We start from the raw sequence: 26,535 nt of genomic DNA on the forward strand, positions 1-26,535 counted from the left end.
AAGGCCTATTATACCTTTTATCCCTTCCTTGATTCATGAAATTTGAGTTAGGTCCAAGAGTATCACGACAAAAAACAAGCAAAAAGATACACAAAGAGTCACCCCCTGAATTTTGTTAAGAATTAGACAACGCTGCCACTCATGCCTGGCTCAGGCGCCAGCAGGAGGAGGGCATCCTCCAGAGATTGCAGGACAAGGGGGAAGACTCCTCCTTACCCTACATGCACCTCCACCGCTGCCACCGAGGCCCGCATTATAGCACCTTAAGTTTTGTCCCCACCCCAGGACAGGATGGGCCCGTGAGCGCTCCTACTCCCCTTCCCAGCCCCCAGACTTGCCGCTGCTACCAACGCTAGCGCCGATGCCAATACAACCGCTGTCGCCCTCAATGTACCAGCCCACCCTACAAGGCTCCTATCACTCGGCCCCCACGGGTGCCCTCCTACCACTCTGGTTGCGCCGCAGTCTCTGTCGCCGCCACCAACCTCATGAGGCAAGCTGCAGAGCCACGCCATCTACAGGATCCAGCATACCACAGGTGACTCCTCCTCCTCCAGCCTGACTGGGAGCAGCTGCGCAGGCAAAGCCAGAAAAACCTGACAGGATGCAAGGAGTGGAAGTGTTAGAGCTTCACCTTGTTACGCTGGCCACTGGGCGGCAGGGACCAGTTTCATTAAAGGCACTCACACCAACCCTCCAAAGTCTAGCCTCTCTTTCTGGCAAAAGCTGGCCAGGAACTGGGGCCTGGGCTGGGTGTGAGTGCCTTCACTGAAACAGGCTCCTGGCCAAGTCCAGCTGGCCAGGAATTGCTGGACCCAGTGGCACTGCGCTCTTCGGGGAGCCAGCGTAGGAGAAACTCAGACCCAGCCAGCCCTCTCCACCCAAGTGCTGGTTCCCATTCCTGACGCCTCCACCCACAGTGCCCTGTCCTCCTCCCTCCCCCGTGGTGCCCTCTATTCCCTGCCCGGTAGTCCCAGGTGGTCTCCACAACACAGAGCGTGCGTGAGGGCGCGGGCCAGGGAACCACAGTGGGTGTGGGAGCCCTGCGGTGCTCAAGATTACATGAGCATGAAGAGATCACCCTCTAGAGTCTGGAGTCCGGGAAGAGGAGAACTCCACCCTTCCATGGAGGCCACCAGAAAGAGGAAGGAGGCCACAGCTGTCGCTGCCGCTGCCGCCTCTGCAGCCCACCAACCGCACCAGCAGTATAGCCCCCAATAGCACCCCTAACCTGCCTCCTTGTAGTCCTGGGATAGCACACCCAACAGCTGCAGGCAATGTAACCAATACCCCCCCCCCAAACCATCCTAACTCCTCGGCCGCAGGCAGTGTTAGCACCCGATAGTGCCCACCTGACCCAGCCACGGGTATTACTGTACTAGACAGCACCCCAAACCCGCCCCACCCCCACCCCGCCATGGGCAGTGCAGCTCCTGATAGCGCACCCCCAGTCACAGGCAGTGCAGCACCGGACCACGCCCTTAAACCACCCCCCACTGCCAGCATTGTAGCCCCAGATAACTCCACCCAACCCGCCCCTGCCACGGACAGTGCAGCAGAAGACAGCGCCCCTAAGCCATCCACCGCCACTGGCAGTACACGTTAGTGTACACAACCTGCCTCTCCCGACCACCCCGGCCACCTCGGGCAGTGTAGCCCCCCACTCCACCACTAGCAATGCAACCCCAGAGAGTGCCCCCAAACAGTTCAATGCCACAGGCAGTGTAGCCTTGGGCAGTGAGCCCCTATAAGACACCCAACCCTCACCCCCAGAAGAAGGCAGTGCAGCCCTAGATAACTCACCTACCCTACCACATTTCTACCACTGTGGCCGAGCTGTGGTCTCTGATGTCACCACCAACCGCAGGGAGGCGAGCCGCGGAGGCGCAGGCTCCGGCTCCAGCCTCCAGCATGCAGCGGTGCCTCTTCCTTCTCATCTTCCAGCCCGGCAGGAGAAGCTCCCGCTGCTAGCGCCTCCCTCCTACCGCTCCGTCACCACCACCAACAGGGAGGGAGTGCCCCAGGCTCCAGGCTCCAGGCTCCAGGCTCCAGCGAGCGAAAAGTGACGGACCCTTCTAGTTCTCTAAGCCGTGTACGCAGTAGCTCTACACACCGACACAGAAAAGCTGAAAAGCACGGGCGGTTGTCTCAGCATGCTTTATATACTGAGGTTACGGGACCCTGGACTACGTGTTCTGATTGGATGAGAGAAAAACCTCCAGGCCTACTCTGATTGGACTTTATTTTCATGCTGTGATTGGTTGTCTGAAGACTTGCTCTCATCCAATCAGAACATGCAGTCTAGGAACCGGCATGCGCATAACCTCAGGATATAAATGATGCTGAAGCAGGGTCAAGATTTTTTTTTTTTAGGTTTCCGTGTGTTACTGTTGAGCTGCTCAGTGCCCGGCTTAGAAGACCAGAAAAGGAGTCACAGGTTGCATGCTGGAGGCGTGAGCCGCGGCACCGGGGCGCGGCTGGCCTCGCTGTGGTTGGTGGTGGCGGTGGACATTGCAGCGCAGCGGGAGGGGTAGGAAGAAGAACATAGTTTTGGGATAGATAGAGGTGGGTAAAGAGTGTGTGGTTAGTGCCAAAGGGAAAAAAGGATAGCAAGGAGGAGAAGGCGTTGCAAAAAGACGATGGGGAAAAGATGGTGGGGAAAAAAGTTTTTGGGTAGATGGAGGTGGAAAAACAGGGTGCGGAGCGGGAGGGAGGGAAGGTTTTGCAGAAAGACGGTGGGTAGAAAGTTTATGAGTGGATGAAGGGGGAAAAGAGGGTGGCAATTGGGAAGAGGAAAGTGGTGAGGCGGGGAAAACGGGCGAGCAGTAGGGAGAGAAGGTTTTGTGAAAAGACGGTGGGGAGAGAAGTTTTTGGGTAGAGGAGCAAAAGAAGATAGCAAGTGGGAGAAGGAAAAAGGGGGTAACCAGCAGGAGGAAGACAAGGTTTTGCGAAAAAACAGTGGGAGAAAAGATAGTAGGTAAAAAGTGTTTGGGTAGATGGAGGAGGGAAAGAGGGTGACTAGGAGGAGAAAAGAGGGTGGCGAGAGGGAGCAGGGAAAGAAGTTTGGGAAAAAGACGGGAAAATAGTTTGGGGTAGATGGAGGGCAAAAAAGAGGGTGGCAAGCAGGATAGGGGAGAGAAGAGAACGAGTGGGAAGCGGGGGCAGACTTTGTGAAAAGATGGGGAAATTTTGGGAGGTAGATGGGGAAAAGAGGGAGGTGAGCAAGAGTGGGGAAAAGGCTTTGAGAAAAGATGGTGGGGAAATGTTTTTGGGTAGATGGAGAAGGGAAAGAGCGGCAAGGAGGAGCGGGGGGGAAAGACGATGAGGAAAACAGTTTTTGGGTAGATAAAGGGGGAAAAGAGTGGAGAGCAGCAGGAGTAGGGAAAAGGCTTTGGGAAAAGACGGGGGAAAATGTTTTTGCTTAGATGAAGGAGCAAAAAGGCGTGATGACAGCGGGAGGGGGAAAAAGAGGGTGGCCAGGGAGAAGGGGGAAAATACGGTGGGAAAAAAAAAATACGGTGGGAGAAAGTGTTTGGGTAGATGGATGGGGAAAAGCTGGTGAGCGGAAGAGTAGAGAAGGCTTTGCGAAATGACGGTAGGGAGAAAACGGTGAAAAAGTTTGGGGGTAGATGGAGGAAGAGAAAGGGTGGTGAGAGGGAGAGGGCCAAATGCGGTCGGGAAAAGAAGGTGGGGAAATGGTGGGGGACAAAGGTTTTGGGTAGATTTTTAAAAATAAGATTATTTGTATTTTCACTTTTGAGTAGTTTGAGTTCTTTAGATGTTTTGTGTATTAACCTCTTGCCTGATGCATAGTTTGCAAATACTTTCTTCCATTCTCTGGGTTCTGTCTTCATTATACTGATTGCTTCCTCTGCTTTGGAAAAGGTTTTAAGTTTAACGTAATTACATCTTTGCTTTTGTTGCTTGTGCTTTTGATGTCTATTTGAAAATTCCTTGTCCTAACCAATTTCATGAAGCATTTATCCTATGTTTTCTTCTCTGGTAGTTTCATAGTTTCAGGTCCTGCATTTAAATCTTTATTTTGAGTAGAGTTTTGTACATGGTAAGGTAATGGCCTAGATGTGTTCTTGTACATGTGGGTGTTGGGTTTTCCTGGTAGAGTTTATTGAAGAGATTGTCCTTCCCGAATGTGTGTTCTTGGGGCCTTTGTTAAAAATGAGTTGACCGTAAACGCGTGAATTTATTTCTGATTTCTCTATTCTGTTTCATTTGTCTATGTCTGTCTGTCTCATTCGTTCATCTCTCTGTCTCTCCCCTGTCCCTTTTATTGATAGTACCATACTGTTTTGATAGTACCATGCTTACCATAGATTTGTAGTATATTTTGAAATCAGGTAGTGTGATGCCTCCAGCTTTTCTTTTTATTCCAGATTCTTTTGTCTATCTGAGGTATTTTGAACTTCCATGTGAATTTTAAGATTCTTTTTCTATTTCAATGAAGAATGTCTTGTAGTTGAACACGGATTGCATTGATTCTGTAGGTCGCATTGGGTGATATAGATATTTTAACATTCTTCTAGTGCATGGACATGGGATGTCTTTTCATTTACTTGTGTCTGCTTTAATATCCTTCATCTATGTCTTATGAAGTTTTCATTTTGGGATCTCTTGCCTTTTTGGTTAAGTTTATTCCTAGATATCATTTTTTTGGTAATAAAATAGCTTTCTTGATTTCTTTCTTAGGTATTTCACTATTGGTGCATGGGTGTACTATACATTTTTATATTTTGATATTGAATCTTGGAACTTGACTAAATTATTTCTAGTAGGTTTTTTGTGGAATCTTTAGGGTTATCTCTATATATATGTTCATGTCACCTGGAAACAGACAATTTGACTCCTTTTTTTCCAGTTTGGATGCCTTTTATTGCATTCTCCTGTCTAATTGCTCTAGCTAGGACTTCCAGTACTATGATGAATAGAAGTGGTGTAAAAGTAACCGCACTTGTTCCAGATCTTAGAGGAAGAGCTTTTAACTTTTCCTTATTGATTATGTTAGCTGTGGGTTTGTCATATATGGCTTTTATTGCGCTGAGATATGTTCCTTCTGTACTCATGTTGTTGAGTTTTTATCATGAAGGAATGTTGATTTTTATTTTTTTCAGCGTCTACTGAAATGATTATATGGTTTTTGTTCTTGATTTGCTGAATGTGATGTCGCATATTTATTTATTTGTGTTTATTGAATCATCCTCATATTCCTGGGATGAAATCCACTTGATCATGGCAGATGATCTTTTTATTGTGTTGTCAAATGCAATTTTCAAGTATTTTGTTGAAGATTTCTTGCACCTCTGTTCATCAGGGATATTTGCCTGTGGTTTTGTTTTTGTGTTGTGTTCTGGTCTGGTTTTTGTACCAGGGTCATGCTGTCCTCATAGAACAAGTTTCGAAGCCTTTCTTCATCTTCATTTTATGGGGAACATTTTGAGTAAAATTGATATTAGCTCTTTTAAAGATGTTTGGTAATTCAGCAGGAAAACCATGATTCTTTTGTTTTTCTTTGCCAGGAGACTTTTTAGGACTGATTTAATTGCATTACTCATTATTGGTCTGTTCAGGTTTTTTATTTTTTTTTAATCATTCTATCTTGGGAATTTGTTATGTGTCTAGAAATTTATTTACTTCTAGATTTTTCAATTTGTTTATATATAGATGTTTTTAGTAACCTCTTATAATGCTTCGTATTTCTGGGTTATCAATTGTAATGTCTTCTTTATCTATGATTTTGTTTTCTTTTTCTTATCCTTCGTCTAGCTAAAGCTTGTCAATTTTGATTTTTTTTTCTAAAACACCCCAGCTCTTTGTTTCATTGACTTTTTGTATTTTTTGTTTCTATTTTTGAAATTTCTTCTCTAATCTTTATGATATTTTTTCTGCTAATTCCAGCATTTGATTGTTCTTGTTTTTCTCATTACTGGAGGTGTACTGTCAGGCTATTTGAGATCTTCCTACTTTTCTGATGTAGGCATTTATAGCTATGCACTTTTCCTCTTAGAATTGCCTTTGTTTCATCCCACAGGATTTGTTATGTTGTGTTTCTATTCTTATTTGTTTCAATAAATATTTAATTTCCTTTGTATTTTTTTCATTTCGTTTATTGGTTGTTCATGAGCGTGTATTTTAATTTCCATATATTTGTACAGTTTTTAAAGTTCTATCTGTTATTAATTTCTAATACTATTTGACTGTGGTCAGAAAAGATACTTGATACGAATTCAGTTTTTAAAAATGTGTTGGGTGGCCGAGGCGGGCAGATCACGAGGTCAGGAGATTGAGACCATCCTGGCTAACACGGTGAAACTCCGTCTCTACTAAAAATACCAAAAATTAGCCGGGTGTGGTGGCGGGCTCCTCGGGAGGCTGAGGCAGGAGAATGGCGTGAACCTGGGAGGCAGAGCTTGCAGTGAGCCCAGATAGCACCACTGCACTCCAGCCTGGGAGACAGAGCGAGACTCCACCTCAAAAAAAAAAAAAAAAAAAAAAAAAAAAGTGACTTGTTTTTTGGCCTAACACATAGTCTGTCCTGTAGAATAATCGATGTGCCACTCAGTAGAATGAGCATTGTGCAGTTGCAGAGTGAAAACCTGTGTAAATGTCTGTTAGATCCATTCTGTATAGAGTGCAGTTTCACTGATGATGTTTTGTTGTCTGGATGATCTGTCCGTTCACGATAGTGGGGTGTTGGTTACAGTGGAGTGTTGAGGTACTCTATTATTGTATTGCAGTCCATCTGTCCTTTAAAGCCTGTTAATATTTGCATCTGTATTTAGGTGCTTGAGTGTCGGTTGCATATGCACTTAACGTCTACTGTTTACTTGTTTCTCATTACATAATTATCTTTATTTTTTCTTTTTTTTTGACTTACAGGCTATTTTATGTAAGTGTAGCTACTCCTGCTTTTTTTGTTTCCATTTGTATGGGATATCTTTTATTATCCCTTCACTTTGTGTATGTCTTTATAGGTGAACTGAGTTCCTTGTAGGCAGGACATAATTGGGTCTTTTAATCCATTCAGCCACTGTGTCTTAATTTAATTCATTTATATTCAGGATTATTACAGGTAAAAACATACTACTGCCATTTTTTACTTCTTTTTTGATTGTTTTGCTACTCTTTTTCTTTTGTTCTTTCTCCTTTCCTCTTTTTTTCTCTGATCTGTTTTTATTTCTTCCTTTTATTTCCTCCTTGCCTTTCTTCCTGTCTTTATTTGTAGTGAAGTAATTTTTTCTGGTAGTGTGTTTTAATTCCTTGCTTTTTATGTTTAGGGTGTCTATTGATTTTTGTTTTCTGGTTACCATGAGGCCAAACAACATAATTATAGCAAGTTACTTTAAACCGAAGAAAACTTAACTTTTGATTGGTCTCAGCTACTCAGGAGGCTCAGGTGGGAGGACTGCTTGAGCCTGGGAGGCCGAGGTTGTAGTGAGCTGAAATCGCGCCACTGCACTCTCCAGCCTGGGTGACAGAGTGAGACCATGTCTCACGAAATACATAAATAAATAAATAAAAATACAATAACTTATGAATTTTGATTGTAAATTTTGAGATGATATATTAAGGTATAAAGAGGAAAGTGAAAATCATTCATAATCTCATTACCCAAGGATAACTACTTCTAATGTTTTGGTACATACGCTTCCTAATTCATAATCCCTTCTCTCTTACACACACACAAATGTACACATAAAATAGACTTTACACACATATAATTTTATTGTAACATTTTCAGAAACATGGTTTTATAATCTTATTTAAAAATATTGCAAATAAGTTTTGTGAATAATATATAACGTATACATCTTAGTTTTCAGATTTTGTTTTCTGCTCTTTGGGGTGGCAGGTTCGCTTTTTGCTAAAATGAATCGTCTCAGTGTCTGATTTTCCTTCTCTCCTCTAAGCTATTGCTTTTGGAAGGGGCACCTGGATCTCCCTCCTGTTTACTTGGGGGCAAACACATAGTATCATGGGGTTTTGAAGACATGTTGGCCTGCGCCAGATAGCAACACTGGCTGTAGTTCTGAAAATATTAGCGTTTTTGTCCTGTGATTAATACTAAGATGTAAATAAAGTGGTTTTAGATCATTGTAGCAAATGATCTAGATATAACTGTGTGTTTTAGATCATTGTAGCCAATGATTTAGATATAACTCTGTGAGTACCTTTTCATTAAGAACTCAAGATTTCTACACAGTATGTTCATTGTCTGCTTTATTTGTAGAAGCGTAAAACCTGATTCTGGGTGAGGTAAGAAAATGGATAGGTTTTACTATCACAAGAAAAGGTATTATCCATACACTTTTGCCAAGGAGGCATGGATTACTTAAATTGGCTTCTGGATATTTGAGTTTGGGTATGATAGCCTTACGCTGAGTTTTTTGGTTACTGTTTGATAATATTTATTTTAGTAATTGATTGTGTGTGTCAATGAACCCTCCTGTCCTAAAAGCAAAAATGAAGTGGTTCAAGGGAGCATGAATTGTTAACATCTCCTTTAAACAAATAGGCTAGATTACAATTTTTTTACAGAGCTTTACATTATTACATGTGAGTTTATTACACTATTACATGTCAACAAAAATGGCAGGGGCTCTCTAAACTGACTTGCCAGAAGGATTAGATCTCTCCATTCACTCAATAAAATGTCCATTTTATTGAGTTTTAATCCATTCAGAATCCTGTTTCAGCTGGCAACTGGATTATAAGAGTATGTGTATTAAATATTTTAGAAACATAGGTTCTTTTAAATTAATAAAAATTACCACACCAGCTGTCTTAAACTATTTTTAAAAAGAGATCTGATTTTAGATTTGGTTAAAATACTAGCCTACATTAGTATTCTTTTTAGGAAATAAATATTCATATAAACTGTTTTTCCAGAAATTGACCCTGAATACAGATTTCAGATCATTGAAAATGGAACCATTTGAAATCTGCATTTCCTTTCCTTTCCCTAATTTATTTCAGTCGCTCAATAGGATTTTTCTCATGGAATTAACTTTTCCCTCTCAGCGTAGTTACATAAGCTTGCTCTTGTAATCATGAAAAATACCCATTTCAGCACTTACTAACGTGGACTTTACTTGAAGGGTCTCTGGTTTTAAACTCAGAGCACATGACTAGAGGCAGATGAAGGAGTACCTCATCATTCATAGCCACTGAGTCTCTATAATTTTTAAATGCCTTTGGAAAGCTAGATCTTATGCTCAAAAGCATGCTTTTGTGTTAGAAATCTTTTAGTGAACTACTTACTCAGGTCATAATGCATTTAAAGCCCTGCTTTTCTTTCCTCAGAATAAACTGAATTACATGTTACCAATAACAATGCCACATCATTTCAAAGAAAACTGAATTAAGTAATCCAAGTCTGGGTTGCTGAAAACTAGATGACACAGGGTAGGCACTGTTTTGGTTACCATGAAAAGGATCTCTATTAGTCAGCTTGGACTGCCAAAATAAAATACCATAGAACTGGGTGGCTTAAACAACAGAAATTTATTTTCTCATGGTTCTGGAGGCTAGAAGCTGCAGATCAGTGTGCTGCTGCTTCGGTTCCTGATGAGGGCTTCTTCCTGGCTTATAGGTTGGCTGGCATCTTGTCCTCACATGGCAGAGGGAGAGTACTGTAGTCTCACCTTCTCTTCTTAAAATGACACCAGTTCTATCAGATTAGAGTCCCACCCCTATGACTTCATTTAACTGTTACTACCTCCTCACAGGCCCTATCTCCAAATTTAGCTACATTAGGGATTAAGGATTCAACATATAAATTTTGAGAGGACACAAACATTCAGTACATAAAAGAATCTAGTTGTTTAATTAACAAAGATTGTTGAGCCCTGATATCTTGTTATACCTGCCTGTGTCCCTTCCCCCATTCCCCTCCACTCTCATTTCCTCACAAACACTCAGATAAGAATTTTTTTCAGATACTGTTTTTGTTACTTATCAAACTACCTAGTAACATTATGAAGTATAAATGTTTTTAGCCATTGAGAAAGTAGCTGTGCACCGACTGACTGACCCCAATTGACTCGGAGGGCTAGATGGTGCCTTCTCTGTGGTGGAAGATAGGTTGGAGAAATGCGGTTGGTAGCAAATGCTGTCTGATTTGAACAGCTTTGAAGAAGTCTGGTTCTAGTTGGTTCAGTTGGTTTCAGTTCTCTCCAGATGCCATTTGAATCTAAACCAATTTTCTAGTTCTTATCATTACAGAATTGTCTTCTGGAACAATTATTTCTTTTTATTACTTGGTAGCAATATGGATGTAGTTTTGTGAGTCATTAAGGCGTTTTAACTCATCTTCCACTCTCTTATTTTTCATCTCTTTTAGGTTGTTTGAGGGACGTTCATCAAGGAAACCGGAGAAACTGAAAATGCTCTTCTGCTGCTTGAGAACAGTCACAGAGAGAAAAGTAAATTCCTTCCATTCTTACCGTAATTTTTCTTGCTGATGGGAACAATTCAAGTCAAGTGACATGTGAGCAACATTTTATGTTTAACGTAAACCTTCCTGTCCCAACCACATTGAAACAGTAGTCATGATGTGACAAGATAACCTAGATTTTATGCTTATGTTGTGTATAAGCATAAATGTGTGCTATAAATGTAGGGGGCGGGGTTTACATACTCTGAAATCAGACCCATATTCTCTGAAATCTGTAATATACATCAAAAGATTTTCATGGATAAAAACCAGAGAAAGTATATTGACCAGGAAATAAATTTTGGATGCTCTTTATTTAAAGAAGTATTCATTAGTTTATTTGCATAAGTCAACTAACGCATTGCTTTTCTACCTATTCCTCTCTTTTGTGCCCCACTAAGCCCTTTGTGGAGTTCTTATAAAACTGTTTTGTACTGAGTTTTATATCTCCATCTTCCTCTGTTGAACCTTAACATTTTTGCTTCCCCAAAACCTGATAGCAGCTAAGACATAGTAAATGTCCAACAAATACTGGTAATGACCAGCTGATAATAGATTGGTATTGCCACTCTTATCTCAGAAGCTGAATGACCGTGGTCAAGTTTCTTGACACCTCTAAGCTTCAGTTTTATCACCTATGATATAATATAATAATGGCCATCACCTTACAGGGTAGTTACAGATATTAAACAAGAAGATACATGCTTAATAAATGTAAGCTATTATCAATGGTAGCCTTTCCCACAAGTGGATGTAAACCAGAACACCTCAAAAGTTTCTTTGTGCCAAGTAGGTAATGTCAACCTGGTCAAGTGAAATGGCTTTTTTTTCAGTTCTGGGTTGTAGGATTGTCTTAAAACATGTCTTTGAATAATTTTAAGGTCATTTTTTCTCATATTCTTCTTTTACTCTTGCATTACAGTGTACTTGGCATCTTCCCCCTTGAATGTATTGCTATTGGACATTGTTAAATTTTTAGAATGAAATCAACTATCAGGATTTTGATATTTAAGGGAAAATTATATGCTTTTCTGATATGGAATTATTTATCTCATAGCTTATTGAATTTCAGTGTTGTGCCCTGTGCTGAATGAAATATTAAAATGCAGAATCATTTGGACCTATGAGACACAAAATCAAATTAGGATTTGTAATGACTTGTTAAAAAGATGACTACGTAAGGCCAGGTGCGGTGGATCACGAGGTCAGGAGTTCCAGACTAGCCTGGTCAAGATGGTGAAACCCTGTCTGAACTAAAAAATACAAAAATTAGCCAGGCGCGGTGGCGGGAGCCTGTAATCCCAGCTACTTGGGAGGTTGAGGCACAAGAATCACTTGAACCCGGGAGGTGGAGGTTGAAGTGAGCTGAGGTTGCACCACTGCACTCTAGCCTGGGTGACAGAGCAAGATTCTGTCTAAAAAAAAAAAAAAAAAGACTACTTTTTTTGGCTATTCTAGGTCTAGTTAGAATTATTACTATTTTTGTTTTGTTTTGTTTTTACGGTACTTTGAGTTGCCGTTTTAAGTAGAATTATTATAACTAACTAGTACAGAGTTTACTTTTTTGTCCTGGGAGTCAAATCATGTATGTCTTCTCTAAAAACTAACTTGGCTTCCTAAATTTTAGGATTTCAGATACTTTGAGGAAAAAGCTAAAAGTTTGTTTTTTCAACTAGAAATGTATATGCCATTATAAGTATTGGGAATTTGAAGAAATAAATTATAACTAGACATTTTATTTTCTGACTTTTTCACTGTACATATTAATTAAGCTCTGTAGAAATACAGTACAACATTGCTCTTGGTCTTCAGTATTTTAAAGCTAACGGTTTAAAGAGGAAATACTAAAGAGAATAAAAGAGATTGCAGTATAATGAGTCATTGTGTAGAAGTTCTGGAGCCTACTCAATAGACTTGAGAAGCTTATTTAAGGTACCATATTTCATCGAATCTAAGATGTCATAGATTATTTTTAAAAAGTGGTATTATATTATATACCTCTTAAGAAGGAAAAAACAGGACAGGGAGTCTAGTAGGAGACCTAACCCACAAGGCTGGTACACCTAAGGATAAATGAGAAATTAACTTGACCTTCTAGAAAAGGGACCATAAAGAAACATGCACGTCTCAACCTTGACACTAAATAGAGAAAGGAAAAAAACACATTTCTCTGAGAATTTGAACCACAAGCCCTAAGCTTTGGGTGTGCAGCCTTACCACCAGTGTCGTCCACAAAGGCCTGCCACAAAGGATTAATTCAGATGGTATCGGGCTGATGGTGTTCTCAGACGACAGCAGAAGCAGATGCACATCTTCTCTGGGAATATTCACCTCTAGTCTATACCTGTGGTAAGATACCTCCCTTATAAAAGATGTATTCCAGTTTCAGAAATGTAATATGTGAAAAAACATGCTTTTTAGAATTGATAAACTAGAATTCCATCAGGACCAACTTTTCAGTGTTATTAAACGTGTATTTTATATTTGATGAAGATCTTGAGACTGAAATACTTTAAAAAGCCTTCTGAATTAAATGAATTAAATTACTTTCTGTATAATTTTAGATAAAGTATCTTATAGATCAAGTTTTTGAAAATTTATGACCTGTATGTAGTATATATTGTGATTTTATTATGGGAAGTATTTAATTAATCAGAGTATCCTATTCTGAGATTAAAGTTGCCTTGTTACGAAAGAAAGCTAACAGACGTGCTCTCAAGGCATTTTTTGTTAATCTAAGAAACCATGTTCTTCTGCCTTTTCTTGCTTTGCCAGCAGTGTTTATGAATTTCTCTTAGCGTCTCTTAGTATATATGAAGGACATTTGATGTTCTTACTTCTCCGCTAAGTTACCAAATGACAAGAGAGATGTTTTCTATTATATTCATGGAATTGCTTCTCTAGTTGTTTGAGTTGTTTGACCACTTACTTGTGAGTTTTAAATATGTTATCCATATATCTTAAAGTTAGATATCTAAAGAATGTAAGACACATGTTAACAAAAAATTTTGTCTTCTACTGCAACTGCTGCATATGGTTTTTGAGTGGTTCCTGCTTTTGACTGAGAACAAGGAAATGTGGAATTGTGTGTAGGAATGAAATGATGGCCAGGCTTTCACTGGGTTATACACTGTCATCAGTAATAGTTCCTGACATCTCTCTCTTTCCTTAAGAGCTTTTTTCTATTCAAGAAAACAGAAATGGCATGGCCTTTTTAGTTTGTTCTTTGATTTGAATCAGACAAATTACTTCTGGCAAGCTGATTTGTTTCTTGTGCTACTAGCTTTAAAAAATAAATAAATCTGACTAGAAAAGGATATCATCCTCTAAAATTATTGACTACATTAATAGTACTTCATTTTGATCCTCCCAAATTTATTGCTCCTTGAAAAATATGTCATCTTTGTTCTGTAAACTCTTAGAACCAGTAATTTCTCCTCTGGCTAAGACCGCTACTAACAAGTAGAGTGATTGCCCACTATCTAATCCCGAGACTTAGCTGTACTAACTCCAGAGGATGTGCAAATGATTTTCTTTTTAAATCTGTGCCATTTCTTTACTATAAAGTACATAAATGTGTATTTATTCACCAGTCTTTGAATGTAGGGGTAAGTCCTTTCTTTGTAAACGAGTCTACAAATTTGAATTCAATTTTGTCTTTATTGCATACGCTGTACCAGTTATACATCCTTTTTTTCAATGCTTTTTTAAGAAAAAAAGTGTATTCAGCTTCAAAAACTTTACCAAAAAGTACCAGCACTCAAATCCTACTGTTGCGCTGTTATTTGTATAGTTTCGTTTAGTGAAGTCTTATTATTTTATAGAAGGAGTTTCTACTGTAAGGATAATATTATTTTCAATCAATATTCTGTTATTTTCCAATGCTAGGCTTTGTATTTCTGGTTAGTTTTATAGCCAATGTTAGACCTATTCTTTTACCGCGTGTGTGTGTGTGTGTGTAATGTTTTCAAAATTGAAACTATTTTGGGTATGTTTTTCTTTTATTGCTTCTGTAGAACCTACTGGGTTGGTGACATTTACAAGACAGACTCTTGAAGATTTTCCAGAATGGGAAAGGTAACAATAATAATAAAAATAATCCTAAACCCCTAGAATTAGAAGGACTTTTGCACCGTGAGAGGATTCTATTTTATAGCACCTGGAAAGATGGTTTTCCAACCTCTGTTTATCTTAGTGCCAGGGAATTTCTTCTCATAAGTGATCCATTGATAGCTTTCATTTTTGAAAAGGTTGTGCCTTTTAAATTAAAGTCTGTAACCCTTTGATTTCTACCATTTTGTCTTGGTTTTGTCTTCTGAAAGAAAGTCCTGTTTAAAATTGAGGAGTGTTTATGTGAAGACACTAATAAAAGGAACACCAATATATAAATGTTTCTCCTTACCTTTTTTTGGTTAGTGTTTGAACTTTATGGCTTTTCTTTCTGGAGGACAAGATTGAGAAAAGTCTTTTTATTATTTACATTTTAGTAAATAGTAACCATCTAGAGTTTGAGTGGCAATAATTTTGAAATTTGGCTGCCCTTGTGTACTACTGGTAGATTTTGTGGAAGTTGCTATTTACTGTTTGTTTCTTATTTATCAGAAAATAATTGAGGAGACCGCAGCCAATCTGAGCTAATTCAGATTTGTTAAGGTCCTTAGTGTCCTGAAATAGTTAACATATTTCTTAATGTAAAGCAAGTCTCCCAATACACTTAAAGAGAAGGGTCCTGAAATAGTTAACATATTTCTTAATCTAAAGCAAGTCCCCCAATGCACTTAAAGAACTGTGGATTAACTTTTTAAATATGTTTGAGGACATGATGAAGCATACTAAACACATATTTAACCAATGCCTCCCATTTTCACTTTCTAATAATTTTATGATAGTTTGTAATTGTTTTGTTTGGGTAGTGATGAATGGAAATCACTTTAAAAAAAAGTTAAGTTGAGAAGTCATATCTGCTTAGGTGGCTTTCCTGCGGTGTTTTCATCCATCAAAGATGTTTATTTGTGACGTGAAAGATAAAGAAATTTACTTCAGAAGACTGAGTGCATGGTTTAGATGATTATTAATAGAGGGAAATAGATAAAAGGTTAAGAAACCTGAAGAGAGAAAAAAAAATGAGCCAGAAAAAGATGAGAACATGGTACAGCATTTTGGCATCATGGCATGTTAGATCTGAAAGGAACCCCAGCCGCCTACTAAAACTCTTGATAGCTCTGTAATGCCTGCAACAGACGGAGACTGGATAGCTTCAGTGATGGCAAATCCGCTGTTTCACATCAGTTTGTTCCATTGGTAGCTGCTCGTGTTATCATCTCATGCTTTCATTCACTAAAAATGTTTTCTACATTCATTCTCCACCATTCCTGGTTCTTCCTTCTAGAGCTACATAAATAAATCTGAATTTCTAATTTTCTTTAACATTTGACCCTCCTTCATGTATCTTAATGGCTTCTTGACCTACTTCCCTCTCTAACAGTGCATACAAGTTCATACTAAACTGATTCATTTCTTCTATTTCACTTGTAATATGGATTCTAAACCCTTTATCTCTGCTCTTAACAGAGTAGATTGGTTGCAGTTTCTTGGGTGCAGGAATAAAAAAATGAGTACATTTTCCTCAGCCTCCCATATAGCTGGGACTATATAGGTGCATGCCACCACACCTGGTTAATTTTTGTATTTTTTGGTAGAGACGGTGTATCACCCTATTGGCCAGGTTTGTCTCGAACTCCAGACCTCAAGAGATCTGCCTACCTTGGCCTCCCAAATTACTGGGATTACAGGCATAAGTCACTGCGTCTGGCTTGGGGGAGTTACTGTTGAAGGATCGTCTTTGTATCCTAAAGCAGGCCCTTCTGATGATGATGTTGATGAAAAACTCCTTCTACTGAAGTCTTTGCAACGTATAATCTTTTCACTTCCATTTTCCTACATACTGTTTCTATTTAATGGTTCCTTGTATTCCACAGACTGTGTTTTAGTATTTATAAGTATAGTATTCCTTTTCTATGTGGAAAAGGAAAAATGTATTGGCCTTTTTTTAAACATATAGATGAACTTCACAAGCAACAATTTTTCAAATCAGTTTTCTCTGTTGTGAATCTTGAAGTGGGCACATGACGCAGTTTCCCATTTAAGGTAAAGTGTATATTTATCCCTTATCTCAGAATAGTCAGAAGTCAGGTTCTTATTGTATGGTTAGTAATGCAAATATTGATAAGGTCATGTCAATACTTAGTATTTAGAAGAATTCTGAAATAGCACTTGTTAATCTGTAAGTTTTATGCATTTATTACTTTCTTTGAATTTTTTATAGTGTTCCTAAACTTGACTCTCATAGGCTATTAGTAATAGGTTTTACTTCTCTCTCTTCTGGCCTCAAGTACACAAGATGTATTTTCTTTAGGTTTAGCATATAATATAAATTCAATTGTTTATTTCAGATTTTGAAAGAACAAAGAGTAACTACAGAATCATTGCTTACATTGACACCCGCCCAATTGTCCCAATGGATGGGTTTTTTGGGATGAACGTAAAAATTGACCCTGCTGTTAAAGCTTGAAACTTGGATCTATTTTATCTGAGTTCTCTCCTCAAAAAAAGACCTTCAGGAAGTATCAGGTAACTGAAACATACCAGATCACAGCACCACATGCCTCCTGCCCCTCCCTGATTTCTGTTCTCTTATACATTGTTACATTTCTTTCCTGCCCCTATTATCAAGCCATGGATTTGGGACCGAGCTCCCAGCTCCTGGGCTGCAGCACCAGGTTAAAGCTTTCTTCCTTGGCAGTACTTGTCACCTCAGTGACTGGCTTTTTCTCCGATGAGCAGAAGGACTTAGACAAAACCCCTGGTGTTTGGGTAATAACATGAACAACCATCTTAACTTACTCTTCATTGAAATTTTACTTTTTAACTACTAGCTTCTTGTTCATTATCTCCCATTCCTTTGACCTCATATCTCTTTTTTTCGTTGACTTTACAGTCAAGGAACTTAATGCTCCCTAAATCCAGATATTAAGGTTAAAAGAAGAGAAAGGAAATGTGTGCAGAGAAAGTATATTTTACAAATGAATTAAAGATTGATTCCTAGATACAGGTTTATAGATTTACCTAGAATTTTGAGTTTAGGTGAGTTTTCACAAATGCAGTAAGTGGAAAAGAATCCCAAGATAATTGTGACATGAAAAAGCTCGATGTTGAAAACCAAAAAGATTTCACTTCAGTATGGCACTTTTAATTCAAGAATACTAGCCACCAAATGAGTTTTTCTGACTGTAATCATTGCTCTTTAAAAAGAGATGTATTTATAACTTTTATTTTCTTTTTAGTATAGCTTCTGAATTTAGTTATCGATAGGACAAAATAGATGAGCATCTGCTTCCCTTACCCCTAAACAATGTATTCTTACCGAAATGTAATGTATTTTTATTTATACTTGAAGACAGTGTTTTTCAATCTTTTCCATGTTGGTAGCTCAGATCTTTAAGGACAGAGGATGTATACTGGGGGCAGCTTGTGGTCTTAATCCTAACTGGCACTCTGATATTTTAGATTATTTCTTTCATATTTGTGAGTAAAACTTCTGCTCCAGTAGGATGAGCCTGTTTACCTTGTGACTGCCTAACAGATCTGTTGCTTTATATTCCAGTTTTTAGAAGCAGGCAGATTATGTTACCTGGATCAAAATGTTTTTGACACTAAAGGTAGTATCTTAAGTTTTTACTTATGAGTTACTTGAAGTACAACTTTGCTTAAATTATGGGGATCGAGTTTCCATAACTTTCACCATAGTGAAAATGGAAAGCAGGGAACATTCCACAGCAAACCCTGAGCTTATTTATAGAGAGTTAATCGTCTGAGCAAAGCAAGCATTCATGCTTGTGTGTGTGTGTGTCAGTGACAGATGAGCATGGTACTTGAAGCATAATTGTGCTGCTTCAGATTCCAATATCCAGTAATTTTACCATGTAGCTAGAGTAACTAATATTAAATCCCCAAGCCTACTTGGGTCTACTCTGTATTTGTATTTTAAAATAATGTTTTTAAGCTACCAAATAGACATGTTATATATTTTTTCTGAATTAGAAAACGTTATTTGGATTAATAGAGTTAATAGAATCATATTTTATGTTTATTATGTCTTTTTTTTTTTTTCATGAGACAGAGTTTCACTCTTGTCACCCAGGCTGGAGTGCAGTGGCGCGATCTCAGCTCACTGCAACCTCCCTCTCCTGGATTCAAGTGATTCTCCTGCCTCAGCCTCCCGAGTAGGTGGGATTACAGGCACCCGCCACCACGCCTGGCTAATTTTTTGTTTTTTAGTAGAGATGAGGTTTCACCATGTTGGCCTAGGCTGGTCTCGAACTCCTGATCTCAGGTGATCCACCCTCCTCAGCCTCCCAAACTGCTGGTTTTACAGGTGTGAGCCACCGCACCTGGCCTATTATGTCTTAAAAATGCTTGCAGTGTCACCTAGATTATCTTTTATCTTTCAATGTGAGTTTTTATTGGTTTATTATGTTGTTGTTTATTTTCTTTTTAGGAAGCCATCATTCTTTAGAGGGCAATGACCGAACAGTACCAGCAGAAATTGAATTACCAGCAGAAGGCTAAGAAGGTTAGGAGAAAAAGGCATTTTATATTTTACTGTTTTTTGTTTTTTTTTTTAAGATGGAGTCTTGCTCTGTTGCCACGCTAGAGTGCAGTGGCATGATCTCAGCTCACTGCAACCTCTGACTCCCTGGTTCAAGCGATTCTCCTGCCTCAGCCTCCTAAGTAGCTGGGATTATAGGCACACACCACCACACCCAGCTATTTTTTGTATTTTTAGTAGAGACCAGGGTTTCACCATGTTGGCCAGGATGGTCTCAATCTTTTGACCTCCTGATCCACCCACCTCAGCCTCCCAAAGTGCTGGGATTACAGACGTGAGCACTCAGCCACCTCCTCTTGGGAGAAATGCACTGATTCTGGTTGCCACGTGGATTTATTTTGGGAGTGATATCGATCTAACTTTATGGAAATAATACTGAATAGAAAGTTAGCGGATGGATTATCTATCTGATGAGAGTTTTGGGCAAATCGAATACCAAATTACCAAGTCTCATTTTTTTCTCTGATGCAAAAAAACTAAATTTGCCAGCCGGTGAAAAACTCTCACAGCTCTGGATGTGAGTTTAGGACACTGGATTTCTACCATTCAATTTCTTACTACTTTTCTTGCACAAGGATCATGGCACAAGTTGCAGTTTCCACCCTGCCCATTGAAGATGAGTCCATGGAAGATGAGGAGTCCGTTGAAGATGAGGAGTCTGTTGAAGATGAGTCCATGGAGAGCAGGATGGTGGTGACACTGCTCATATAGCTCTCGAGTCCACAGTGAGACCTTCTGTTTTAACATTCTATAGTTGGGTAGGACTGGGCGGTAGATAAGGTTGATTTGTTTTTGTAGAACTTATAATTTTATGATTTATAGTTCTAATGAGTAGATCTTTTTCTTGAATAGTAGTTATGGTCAAACACTTCTAACCAAATGTGCCATGTCGTCCAGCCTGGTCTCAAAATTCTCGGCTCAAGAGACCTGCCTACCTTGGCCTCCCAAAATACTGGAATTACAGGTGTAAGCCCCTGAATCTGGCCAGATATTTTTCTTTTTATGGCTGAATAATACTCTGTGTATGTATATATTACATTTTCTTTATCCATTCACCTACTGATGGGCATTAGGGTTGATTCTACCTTTGGCCACTGTGAATAATGCTGCTATTAAACGGGTGTACAAATACCTGTTTGAGTCCCTGCTTTCAGTTCTTTTGGGTATATACGCTTAAAGGGTGTTGGTGGATCATACAATTCTGTGCTTAATATTTTTAGGAGCTGCTAAACCATTTTCCACAGTGGGCTGTACCATTTTACATTCCAAAAAGCAATGCATACAGCTTCCAATTTCTCTATAGCATTGCTGACAGTTAATATTTTCTGTTTATGTATTGTATTTTTATAGTGTTTGAAATTAATCTGAGGGTTTTTGCTGATACCAAAATATTAGGAAAGGTTTTCCAAAAAGAATACAGCTTATTATAAAGAATTTTACATGTTACTTGATGCCCTGTGATCTATTTTCTCAGTAAGAAGAGGAACTTCTCGGCTGGGCGCAGCGGCTCATGCCTGTAATCCCAGCACTTTGGGAGGCCGAGGAAGGTGGATCACAAGGTCAGGAGTTCAAGACCAGCCTGGCCAACATAGTGAAACCCAGTGTCTACCAAAAAAAAAAAAAAAAAAAACTGGGTGTGGTGGTGGGCGCTTCTAATCCCAGGTATTTGGAAGGCCGAGGCAGAGAATTGGTTGAACCCAGAAGGCAGAGGTTGCAGTGACCGAGATCGCGCCACTGCACCCCAGCCTGTGTGACAGAGTGAGACTCCATCTCAAAAAAAAGGAAAGAGAGAAGAGGAACTTCTCTCCATCCAGCCTTACTCCACTGCACTAACTCTTCTGTGTCGGGTTGTGCAGGGGAGAAGGGGAGCTTGGCACCTCTTTGCTGTGTTGAGTTGTGGTAGCCCATCACTGGGTTGTAAAGTGCCTTGCCTCCTTTTTTGTCCCCTTTTTTTTTTTTTTGAGACAGAGTCTCACTCTGTCGCCCAGGCTTGGGTACCGTGGTGCTATCTCTGCTCACTGCAACCTCAGCCTCCTGGGTTCAAGCGATTCTCCTGCCTCAGGCTCCCAAGAAGCTGGGACTACAGGCACGTGCCACCACACCTGGCTAGTTTTTTTTATTTTTAGTAGAGACAGGGTATCACCATGTTGGCCAGGCTGGTCTTGAACTCCTGACCTCAGGTGATCCGCCCACACCGCAGAGGGAGGCGAGACCACAGCCAGGGCAAGGGCAGGGGCAGAGCTGGGGTCCACCTCTCTTGGAAGGTGGTGGAGTGCGGATGAGCCTGCACCTCGGTGCTCTGGCTGTGGTGGCGCCCGCAGTTCTCGTCGATGTTGTAGGCCTCCAACTTGTCCAACCAGTCCATCTCGCAGGCCTCCTTGTGCTCCCGGTTCAGTCTGGGGCGGGGTGGGGTAGGGCCTTGGTGTGTGCCCAGGGAGGGCCCTGCTGGGGACCTTTCCCGCTGCAGGGTGGACCTTCATGCCTGCTTCAGGAGGGAGCTCTGGGCTGGCCTGTCCCGGGCGGCCCTCATGCTCAGCAGTGACAAGGTGCGGCCGCCCAGGCTGGGAGGCTGCAGATCAGATGTGGGACTGGGCTCTGGCCACTCAACCTCAGGCTGGGCCGGAACCTTCCCCACCCAGCCCTGCACTCCCACTGTAACCTGGGGCAGCCCCTGCCGGCTCTGAGCCTCGGGGTCCTGTGGTTCAATGCCTTGCCCCATGACCAGCCGTGGGTGGGGTCAGGAGTCATCCCTTGGGCAGCCCTCGACCCACCGGATCTGGCTCACTGCTTGCATGATGGTTCTCTTCAGCAGCTCCTGAATGTTCCGGATGAGGTCGGCTTCCTGAGGGAGGAGACGCCCTGAGCACCAGAGCCCCTCCCTGGTGAGGATCCCAGCAGGCCCAGCTGCCGCAGGCCTTGGTCAACACCTGAGCAACCAGAAGGAGCTGAATGCCGGGCCTGAGCTCTGACTGTGCAAGTTCTGCTCTCTCACTGGGTTTATCTTGGGCTTTTGGGCATTCTCCTTGGTGCGTTGTAAGTGAGGTGTTTTCCTCCAGGGCCTTCTATGGGCTGCTGGAAAAGTCCCTCAGCGGCAGTTCCCACACCCCAGGCTTCAGGAGTCATCACTGCTGCTCACTCAGTGCACCCAGGAACGTTGGCCTGCCCCTGGCCCCTGGACAGCCTCTGAGGACCCAAACTCTGGGGGCCCAGATGCCCGCCCAGGCTGCCCCTCAGGGCTCTGTGCTGGGAAAGGCCATCCTTACACCAAGAACAGGAGGAGGACCCTGTGTTTCTTCTTACTGCCTGGCCAGTTTAATTTTCTGTGTGTAGGAACAAGCCTTTTCCCTGTGATCAGGGTCTTTGCCTCAACCACCGGCTAACTCCTTGTGTGCCAGGGCCCGAGTCCTGCGCCCTTCTGTCGCCGGGTTTGCCTCTTCCTGCACCGTCAGTGTCTCCGTCACTCGGCAGGTGCCCTTGGTGTGGGCAGAGGGTTTGCGGGAGCTGCAGGAGTTCTTGAGGCACTGAGAGGGTGCAGGGGGAAGGGCCTGCAGAAGGGTAAGGGAGGGAGGAGGGAAGGCATGAGGGGAGGGAGGGACTCAAGGGTTCTTGCTTGAGCTTGGGGGTATGGCAGGAGACCAGCTGCCCCCACCCCACATCTTTCATGAATGTCTACAGGCCTATAGTGGTTCTCAGGGAGGCCCCAGGCTCTGAGAGGCTAGAGAGTTCTTCAGAGCCAGCAACAGGGCCAGGACTGAATTACTCTCTCACCCTATGGGGCTGCCCCACAGACAAGCTGGGCTGGATTGGGAAGTTACAGGGGACATGGAGGAGAGAGGACCTGCGGGTGCAGATCTTTGTGGCCCCAGCTCTGTATAGGATAAATGGGAGCGGTGGCTCCCAGCCCACCCCACCCTGGGCCATCCTGGCAGTGCTGGCCCAGGCCTGGGTTTTCACCTCGGGAGCAACTGTCCCAGCCAGGGATGGTCTCTGGGGAGGTGCCTTGTGGCTCAGCCCAGGGAGCCCAGAGTCAGGATAACTGTACCAGGACTCAAAGGGATTGGAGGAGGAGAGGAAGAGAAATAGCTGCTTGGAAGTCAGGGGCCCTCTGGGGCAAAGCTGCCTCCTGTCTGTCACTAAGGGGCCAGATTTCGGGACTCGGGTCTCACGTGCAGAGGGCTGGGCTCCCGCTTGCTTGCAGCAGCCACGTGGCTTGTCCACGTGAACTGCCGGGGCCCGTCTTCTGCGCCCACAAGTCCCGGCCACCCAAGGCTGCTGGCACCTTCAGCAGCTCCGTCTCCGCATGGTCGCGCACGAGGTTGGGGTGCTGGCGGCGCTCACGGCACTGCAGGTTGTCAGTGGCGATGGAGAAGGGCACCTCCGTGGCGTCCAGGGCGCGTTCCAGCCGTTGCTTCTGGGCCAGCAGCAAGTCGGTTTCCGCAGCCAGCGCCGCCACCTCGCGCTGCAGTTCCGACTTCCAGCCGTGCGTGTCCTGCAGTCGCTCGCCCACCCTAGGCGTGGAGTCTTGTTGCGTGCGCTGCGCCAGCGCCTGGGTCTCCGCGGCCAGCTGCTGGCTCTCGTGCCGCTGCCGCTCCGATTGGTCGCGGTCGGCGAAGGCCTGGTGGTAGCCAGCATAGCAGTTCTAAAACCACTCCTCCAGCAGGTACTTGGCGGTGCGGAAGCCGGCGGTGGCCAGGCCGGAGGACGTATAGGCGCCCGTGTTGCGGGCCACGTCGTACTCTTTGCAGGGCAGCTTGCAGGGCGGCACCGCCTGCGGGGCCGGCTCTTTGGTTAAGAGCACATCCTTCTGCACCATGGTGCCCGCCGCCCACCAGGGCCAGGGGAGTGAGGAATGTGTGTGGTCAGCCCAGTGCGGTCAGCGTGACAGCTCCAGCGGCTGAGTCCCAGAGCAGGACGCGGCTCCCAGTCGCCTGGGTGACACTGTAAACCAAGAGCTTCCTGTTGCTAAGAAACGGGATCCCCTCTCCAGTGGCTGGGGAAGGGGGCATTCAGGGCGGCGGGCAGAACTGCCCTCTTAAAGGGCCAGGCAGCCCCAGCCCCACCATCCCTGTACCCGCCTCGGGACAATCAGCAGTGGCCAAGGGTTCCTGTCACTTAGAGGATCCTGGGGCCAGCCCGTCTCCAGCCTCTGTGTCCCACCCTTAGGGTTCAGGGTGTGGGTGGGGACCTGCTGCCCTGGCCCCTTCCTTGATTCATCCATTTGTTCTTGGTTTGCTCTCTGATCCTGTCCTGTGCGGAGCTCCCCGCTCAGGGTGAACAAGACAGAGGAGGCTCTGTTCACTTGCAGCCCCCTTAGAGCAGAGGGCTGTGGCTGTCGTGTGGGTGTTGGGTGTGCTGACTGATAGTGTCACTTGATGCCGTACAGGTGGCTGCTCTCCCTGCCCTCCTGGCCCCAACAGCAGCCTGGTGGCACAGGGAGGGTCCCCGGCCAGGCCCCCTCGGGGGCAGTCTGAGGCAGTTCCTGCAGGGACTATGCTCCATCTGCTCCTGGACCTAGTGCTTGAGAGCCAGGCCCTGGCCTCTGGCCTCCTCCCAAGTCCCAGCCAGGGTCCCCTCAGGCTGGGCACAGCGGGGAAGGAGTCTGAGTGTGCTCTTCGCTGGGGAGTTGAATTTAGCCTCTGGGTAAGTGTCCAGAGTCAGACGCCCAAATCTGCCCCACAGGGCCGAGGCAGGTCCTGTGCTGCGGAGGCTGGATGGGCAGGAAGCGTCCCAGGACACATCGGAGTCCCCCAAACCTGAGGCCAGGGGAGCCCCAGCCTAGGCGCGATTCCCCACACGGCCAGCGGAGGATGGCTTTGGGCTGGCGGTGAGAAGCCTGCGGCTCCTGGCTCGGCCTCCCCTCAGCCTGCCTGGAGCATGCAGTCCTGGTGCACAGGATTTGACCAAGGATGCATCAGAGATAGGAGACTGGGCCCTCACTCCTGCCAGCTGCAAACTCCCAAAACCCCCAGCCCTCTCATGGGGTGAAGACGCCCTGAAGGACACTCCAGTGTGCTCACACCTCTGGGTTCTGTCAGCCAGAGAGTGGGACCCTCAGGCCACATGTGTCTTGCTGGATCTCAGCTTCAGGGACCCCAGGGTGCTGGCAGCTCCCTGAGAACCTGGGTCAGGGGGTGTCCATTAGAGTCCCTAGGTCAGGACCCAGAGCACCCCGGGCAGTTGGCATCTCCAGAAAGCAGGAGGTGGGGCATGGCTCTGTGACAGATGTCCCTGAGACAGGGATGATTGAAGGGACAGAGGGGTGTGCTCAGGGGCTGAAGGGCAGACGAGGCCACCAAAGGGCACCTTGGATACCGGATGGCCCCAGGAAGGCCCCTGAACCCCATCCTGATTGATCCAGGGCCAGTGACCTTGGCCCAGACTGCAGGCCTGGAGACTTGGGTTCCTTTAGTTTCTTGAGAAAGTACTATACTCCTTTTTGGCATAGCTGTACAATCTTACATTCCCACCAGTAATGTGTGAAAGCTCCAGTTTTTACTCATGCTTCTCAGCGTTTGATGTTTTATTTTTATTTTAGGCATTCTGATATATATGTGTTAGTAAGTCATTGTGGTCTTAATTTGTAAATTTCTAATGACTAATGATATTTAACATCTTTTCCTATACATAATTAAATACCATCTGTATTCCTTTTCACATATCATTAGCACAACCATGAAAAATCAGAACAAATTTTTTCACGTCTTCAAAATTTTTAGAACAATATTCAAGGAAAAGGTGTTTATTTAGAACAATGAAAACAATGAGACATTAACTTCTAGCTTAAATAAAATTGATTGTGTGCATAAAAATGGTGAAAATATTGGATTTCCTTGGCAAAAGAAGAAAGGGGAAGACTATATTTTCTGAAACAGTATTCATCATTTGTCTTTGGTTTGTTTATTATGTGTATGATTTTGAAAAAATGCATCAAAGACATAACTTTCTGGTGTTTGCTTTGATATTATCCTTGCAGACAGAAAACTTGGTACGTGTTTCTGTATAAAACTGGTCAAAGTTGGCCTAGGAATGATATTACATTGTACTTTCACTTTACATCATACTGTAAGAGTTTAATAATAGCTAAGGCATCAGCATTGATGTGGACTTATTATCCCTATTTAAGAGGTGGTGTGAGGTTTGGGAGAATTGTGTGCTCTTTATCATAAAACAAATCTATGAAGCATTTATGTAAGGACCCAGTATTTCTGGTTTCAAATTCAGTACTGTGCCGTCGGCTTGATAGATTGTTTGCAGGTTAGAGACATTTTATTGCATAACTTCAATGAAATATCACAGTTGTAATCTTGACTATGTTTAAACCACAAAAAGACTTTAATCTGCACTCAGTTCTTTTAACTAAAATCTTCAGTTTGAATATTAATTTCACTTAAAGAACATCCCTAAAAATTTCAGAGAGAAA

At 43.0% G+C, this 26,535-nt stretch overlaps 1 pseudogene; it reads right to left on the minus strand.

The window, feature by feature from the left end:
* Positions 1-22,441: 22,441 nt before the first annotated feature.
* Positions 22,442-24,054, minus strand: LOC100458570 (tektin-4-like; annotated as a pseudogene).
* Positions 24,055-26,535: the final 2,481 nt, after the last annotated feature.

This window comes from Pongo abelii, chromosome 13, assembly GCF_028885655.2.
Source record: "Pongo abelii isolate AG06213 chromosome 13, NHGRI_mPonAbe1-v2.0_pri, whole genome shotgun sequence".
NCBI classification, from domain to species: Eukaryota; Metazoa; Chordata; class Mammalia; order Primates; family Hominidae; genus Pongo; species Pongo abelii.